Genomic DNA, 7234 nt, shown 5'->3' on the forward strand with positions numbered 1-7234 from the left:
TTTGGAGTGTGGGAGTAAACCAGTGCACCCAGAGAACAACCATGCTGTCACATTGAGAACATATAAACTCCGTACATACAGCACCTGCAGTCAGGATCAAATCCAGGCCTCTGGCGCTGTAAGGCAACAGCTCTACCGCTACTGTGCCGCCCTATTCTCTATTACCGTTGTCACTCCAGGTTCGATCCTGACCGTGGGAGCTGCCTGTGTGAAGTTTGCTCGTTCTCCCTGTGACAACGCGGGTTTCTTTCGGGTGCTGCAGTTTGCACATTGGTAGGTTTTGTAAATTATATCTTGGTATGGGTTTGTGACAAATAGATTCATTGGGGAAGTGACAGGAAAGTGTGACATTGAATAGGATAATAATACAGGGGACAAGGGTCTCACAGGATTACTTCCCTGGGAGCTGGACTGGACCCAATATCATCTGACTAGGTCATTATAAGGTCATTGAACACTTTTACCCGGAGTCCTCCTTAATCTATCCAATATATATTTTTTATAAACCACTAGTTTGTCCACACTCTAGACTACACTGTGCATTTATAGTCGCCACTCTCAGAAGGATGCAATTGTACTGTAGAAAGGGCAGAAAGGATTCACTAAAATGTTGCCTGCGATGTGAGCATTTCAATGATGTGTAGACACTGGATGGGCTGGGATAGTTTCCCTTGGGAATCCTGACAGAGATACAAGATCTAGAGTGGCATATGTAGGGTAAATAGTTGCAAGCTTTTCTCCTTTGCAGAGGTCATAGGTTTAGGGTAAGGGAGTAAAAGGCTGAAAAAAGATCTAGGGAAGAGATTTTGCAGCCAGAAGTATTTGGAAACCGAATCCACTGCCTCGATTGGTGGTGGAGGCAAGAACTCTCACAAGCATCTGGATGAGCACTTTTCTAACCAATACAGAGATTGACGGGTTCTTCGTAAGTTATGGGAGCAGAATTAAGCCATCCGGCCCATCAAGTCTACTCCGCCATTTTGATCCATCTTTCCCTCTCAACCCCATTCTCCTGCCTTCTTCCCATAAGACCGGACACTCATATCAATCAAGAATCTGTCAATCTGTGCCTTAAAAATACTCAATGGCTCGGCCTCCACAGCCGTCAGTGACAATGAATTCCAGATTCATTAAACTCTGACGAAACAAATTCCTCTCCATCTCCTTTCTATAGGTACGTCCCTTTATTCTGAGGCTATGGCCCTCTGGACCTTGGGTGATAGAGGAACTGAAGGAAATTCGGCGGCACGGTAGCGCAGCGGTAGAGTTGCTGCTTTACAGCGAATGCAGCGCCGGAGACTCAGGTTCGATCCTGACTACGGGTGCTGCACTGTAAGGAGTTTGTACGTTCTCCCCGTGACCTGCGTGGGTTTTCTCCGAGATCTTCGGTTTCCTCCCACACTCCAAAGACGTACAGGTATGTAGGTTAATTGGCTGGGTAAATGTAAAAATTGTCCCTAGTGGGTGTAGGATAGTGTTAATGTGCGGGGATCACTGGGCGGCACGGACTTGGAGGGCCGAAAAGGCCTGTTTCCGGCTGTATATATATGATATGATATGATATGAAATTCACATTAGGTAGGAAATGGTGTTGGGTAGACTGATGGAACTGAGGCTGATAAATCCCCAGGACCTGATGGTCTGCATGCCAGGGTACTTAAGGAGGCGGCTCCTGAAATCGTGGATGCATTGGTGATCATTTTCCAATGGTCTATACATGCAGGATCAGTTCCTGTGGATTGGAGGTTAACTAATGTTATTCCACTTTTTAAGAAAGGAGGGAGAGAAAAAGGAGGGAATTATAGACCAGTTAGCCTGACATCAGTGGTAGGGAAGATGCTGGAGTCAATTATAAAAGATGAACTAGCGGCACATTTGGATAGCATTAACAGGATCGGTCGGAGTCAGCATGGATTTGCGAGGGGGAAGTCATGCTTGGCTAATCTTCTGGAATTTTTTGAGGATGTAACTAGGAAAATGGACAAGGGAGAGCCAGTGGGTGTAGTGTACCTGAACTTTCAGAAAGCCTTTGATAAGATCTCACATAGGAGATTTGTGGGCAAAATTAGAACACATGGTATCGGGGGTAGGGTACTGATATGTTTGGATATTTGGTTGGCAGATGGGAAATAAGGAGTAGGGGTGAACGGGTCCCTTTCAGAATTGCAAGAAGTGACTAGTGGGGTACCGCATGGTTCGGTGCTGGGACTGCAACTATTTGCAATATACATTAATGATTTAGATGAAGGGATTAAAAGTAACAAGGAAATTTGCAGATGACACAAAACTGGGTGGCAGTGTGAACGATGAGGAGGATGCTATGAGGATGCAGGGTGATTTGGACAGGTTGGGTGAGTGGGCAGAGGCATGGCAGATGCAGTTTAATGTGGATAAATGCGAGGTTATCCACTTTGGTGGCAAGAACAGGAAGGCAGATTATTATCTGAATGATGTCAAGTTAGGAAAGGGGGAAGTACACTGAGATCTGGGTGTCCTTGTACATCAGTCACTGAAAGTAAGCATGCAGGTACAGCAGGCTGTGAAGAAAGCTAATGGCATGTTGGCTTCATAACAAGAGTTGAATGTAGGAGCAAAGAGGTCATTCTGCAGCTGTACAGGGCCCTGGTGAGACAACACCTGGAGTATTGTGTGCAGCTTTGGTCTTCAAATTTGAGGAAGGACATTCTTGCTATTGAGGGAGTGCAGCATAGGTTCACGAGATTAATTCCCGGGATGGCCGGACGTATTTGAAAGAATGGAGCGACTGGGCTTGTATACACTGGAATTTTGAAGGATGAGAGGGGATCTCGTTGAAACATAAAAGATTATTAAGGGATTGGACACGCTAGAGGCAGGAATCATGATCCTGATGTTGGGGGAAAGCAGAACCAGGGGCCACAGTTTAAGAATTAGGGGTAGGCAATTTAGGATGGAGATGAGGAAAAACTTTTTCACCCAGAGAGTTATGAATCTGTGGAATTCTCTGCCTCAGAAGGCAGTGGAGGCCGATTCTCTGGATGCTTTCAAGAGCTCTTAAAGATAGCGGAGTCAAGGGATATGGGGAGAAGGCAGGAACGGGGTACTGATTGTGGATGATCAGCCATCATCACAGTGAATGGCGGTGCTGGCTCGATGGGCTGAATGGTCTACTCCTGCACCTATTGTCTATTATCCTGGACTCTCCCACTAGTCAAAACATCCTCTCTGCATCCACTCTATCCAGACCTTTCACTTTTTGGTAACTTCAGTTAGGTCCTCCCTCATCCTTTTAAACTTGAGTGAGTACAGGCTCAATGCCGTTAAACATTTATATGTTAACCCAATTTTCCCCCGGATCATTCTCATAAACCTCCTCTGAACCCTCTCCAATGCCAGCACATCCTTCCCCAGACATGGGGCCCAAAACTGCTCACAATATTCTAAATGCGATGACCAATGCCCTATAAAGCCTCATGTTTTATTTATTTCATATTTCAGATACAGCGCGGAAACAGGCCTTTTCGGCCCACCGCCCAGCGATCCCCGCACATTAACACTATCCTACACACACTAGGGACAATTTTTTTACATTTACCCATCAAATTAACCTACATACCTGTACGTCTTTGGAGTGTGGGAGGAAACTGAAGATCTCGGAGAAAACCCACGCAGGTCACGGGGAGAACGTACAAACTCCTTACAGTACAGCGCCCGTAGTCAGGATCGAACCTGAGTTTCCGGCGCTGCATTCGCTGTAAAGCAGCAACTCTACCGTTGTGCCACCGTGCCGCCCTATCTGTTTTTATATTCTAGTCCTTTCAAAATAAATGCTAGTATTGCATTTGCCTTCCTAACTACTTATTCAACCAGCAAATTAACTCTTTGGGAATCCTGTACCAGCACTCCTAAATCCTTTTGCACCTTTGATTTCTAAATTCTCTCCCCATTTAGAAAATAGTCTACGCCTTTATTCCTACTACCAAAGTGCATGACTCCACTTTGCTGTGCTGTATTCCATCTGCCACTTCTTTGCCCACTCTTCCAATCTGTTCAAGTTCTTCTGCATACAGGCCCATCTTCGTATCTAGGCTCTTGATCAGTACGGGTGTCAAAGGCTATAGAGAGAAGGTAGGAAAATGGGGCTGAGAGGGAAAGATAAATCACCCATGATTGAATGGCAGACTCGATGGACCTAATTCTGCTCCTTTGACTTATGAACATAAAATGCTTACATACCGAGTGTTTTTAAATGGGATTAGATGATTGGGTATTTGATGGTCAACATGGGCAGTGTGGGAATGCTTATGTGTTTATATCTCCACTACTTCATACTCTAGTACCACTCAACATTCTTGTTTCTTCATGAACCTTATTCCCCGATTATACTTCTAAATGCAGCTGCCCTTCCCTCTGTGAATTTGGTTTTAAACTGTTCCCAAGTGAACATCCCCTCAAAGATATTCGTCCTGGTCCCGTTGAGATCTACTTTGTTGATTTAATGGCTGATAATCTTTGAGATCTCTTCAGATGGGACAATCTCAATGAAGTACAGCATGTGGCAGTACGTACCTGCAGAGAAAGTACCTGCACTCAAACGCGAATCAGTTGATGGGCCAGGCGTGTTTTTGTTCGCGGTCGTCTCGAGTTGAATGAGCTGCCGGGCCTTGGGAAACCGCAGGGATGTCTTTGTGACCCTTCTTCTTCATTCCGTGCCACCCATTTCTGTAAAAAATTTAAAAGTTGTCTTTGAATAACAATTTTTTTTTAAATTTAAGAATCTACAATAGTAAATATGTTTTTTAAAAAATAAGCAAAGTTCCTGCATTCATTCATCTTCCCCCCTCAAACGTCCTAAATTGATTCCCAGCCATCGATGCATTTTGGAGGGAAAGGTGAGGAGATGCAGCGGGAACTTAATGGAGGAAGAAAGGGGAAATGCGGAGGTTGGATGATTAAAATGAATTAAAGAAGAAATGCTGCAATGGACCATCTCTGGGCGGAGGGAGAGGTGAGAGGAACCGGGTGAGTCGCGGTGCGGCGGCCCGCGGCGTTTCTGGAGCCCGCACCGATTGTTCCCCCGACCGGTGGCCGCTCCTCAGGCCTCGCTGTTGATCAAAGTCACAGCCCTTCACGTCCGGTCCGCCGCCCTTCCGCTGCAGCCCGCCGGACTTCCGGTTTCCCCCTCCCTTCCCCCCCTCTCTCTCCCTGTGATCCGCATTGCGCATGCTCTGCCCCGCAGCTTGCCCGGAGTTGCTGTCGTCCATCCTCGCGGTTTTTGCAACTCGCACTCGCTGTCGGGATCAAACCAGGGTCTCTGCAAGGCAGGCGCTCTGCCGCTATTGACTCTGTACAGTCTGCACTATGCACCGTCCTTAGTTCACACTGTTATGGTCTGATTACGCAATATAACTGATGATTTCAGCGTTTATTGTATACGAGACGACCCGTGGACCCATTGGGTCCCCGTTGTGGGGTCGGGGGCGGGAGAGGAAAGGGGAGAGGGAGCCACTTAAGCCGGCCCCGGGCGGACATCGTGAGGGCCAGCAGGAGGAGAGCGGCCGCCGGGCCCGGCGACCCTCCCCAACTGCACATGCGCGACTGCCGTGCCCGGCAAGTGGGAGGGCACTGCGCAGGCGCTGCTGCCGGGCCGTTGAAACTCCCCCGCGGTCGGGCGAGTAGGGAGAGGGAGCCACTCACCCTGGCTCCGGGCAAGCAGCAGAGCAAGGTGCTGCCCCTTGTTCGTCCTGCCCACAGATACTAGAGGAGCAAGATGAACCACTCCGTCGAAATCGCGTGGACTGAAGTGTCTGCCATTTTAGTAGGCAAAAGCCGCCGTTCGCTATGGCATGCCTTGCGGTGTAATCAGTGTTGTGGGAGAACAGTATGTGTGCTGAAATAATTAAAATGCAGAAAATATCTCATCGATCAACTCACATTTTGTTTTTATTTTTAAATGCTTTCCCCTGCTTAATTTCTATGATTTTATTATTTCTTACTGCTTCTGCCCATTTCCCAGAAGGCAGGAACGGGGTGCTGATTGAGAATGATCAGCCATGATCACATTGAATGGCGGTGCTGGCTCGAAGGGCCGAATGGCCTCCTCCTGCACCTATTGTCTATTTCCCTCCCATCCTTCCTCCCCAGCCCCCTCTTTTGTGCAGTTTCCCGTGTATTGCTCAAACACACACTGCACAAATGTAACTTAATATATATATATGAATGTGTGTTTGTGTGTGAGAGAGGCAAGATAGAGATAAATAGATCTCGAAGTTCCTTCTCATGGATCAGAAGCAACTTTGATTTAAAACAACGCTCTATTTCTCTCCATGTTATTTTTCACATGATGTGCATAAACCATAAAGGCGAATCAACCGTTATTGTTTATGGTTTATATATATATATATACTCACACACACACATATATATATATATATATATATATATATATATATATGTGTGTGTGTGAGTATATATATATATATAGTTTCTTGTGATTTCCTCTAATTTGTTTAGCAACCTTTTTCTTTCAATCTGTCTCTTCCTCTATCTCCCTCTCCCTCTTGTGAAAAATGAGTTACATGCATTAACACAATCCTTACCCACTACCCTACAGCCTGTAAACATTTGATATTTAAATTCAACCCATAAGTTGTTCAAATAACATGGGCACCTTCTGATTTTTAAAAAAATTTATTGATTTTTTAAATGTGAATATCTCATAACGACACATTTGTGGGTTAGCAGTATATTGCACCAACCACCTCAATTTTAAATCATTCAAAAATAAACTTCATAAACAAGGATACATTTTTTTACTTCTGTCATATCAGGTAACCAATGAAAGTGATATTAAATTCAACATATTTCAAACAATGGTAGCCCCACCCCTTCCATACCCCAAAGGACAAAATGTCCAACTTATTGACAATGATAATGACTTCGTAATTCGCATCATTTTGTGTGGATAACAAAACAAATTTTCAAACTATATACATAAACCAGTGTCTTATTTTAAATAAATATTTCAAGCAACTTATGTACTTTACTTAGGTTGCACTTTTTGAGCTTTCTTACAATTCCTTTTAACGGTCATGTCCTGCAGTTTTCTACTCTTAAATTTGAGTCCAAAATATGTGTATGTGAACACTCACAAAGATTGAGACAATTCTCAAAGATTGAGCCTTGAATCTTTCGCTGCACAAGTTCATGTCCTTGTCATTCTTGTGTATTCTGTATTGCTTGGTTTATAAGATGG

At 45.0% G+C, this 7234-nt stretch overlaps 1 protein-coding gene and 1 pseudogene across 2 annotated transcripts in view; one reads left to right on the forward strand and one right to left on the reverse strand.

The window, feature by feature from the left end:
* Positions 1-5154, reverse strand: part of LOC144601124 (uncharacterized) — a 59407-nt gene extending 54253 nt beyond the window's left edge. The window contains exons 1-2 of the mRNA XM_078413079.1: positions 5046-5154; positions 4549-4701 (exon numbers count right to left, since the gene is read on the reverse strand). The gene's annotated coding sequence lies outside the window, so the exon portion shown is untranslated. The remainder of the gene's footprint in view (positions 1-4548; positions 4702-5045) is intronic.
* LOC144601153 (uncharacterized) overlaps positions 1-7234 on the forward strand; it is a 58186-nt pseudogene that overhangs the window by 26755 nt on the left and 24197 nt on the right. The window lies entirely within an intron of this gene.

This window comes from Rhinoraja longicauda, chromosome 16 (assembly GCF_053455715.1).
Source record: "Rhinoraja longicauda isolate Sanriku21f chromosome 16, sRhiLon1.1, whole genome shotgun sequence".
NCBI lineage: Eukaryota > Metazoa > Chordata > Chondrichthyes > Rajiformes > Arhynchobatidae > Rhinoraja > Rhinoraja longicauda.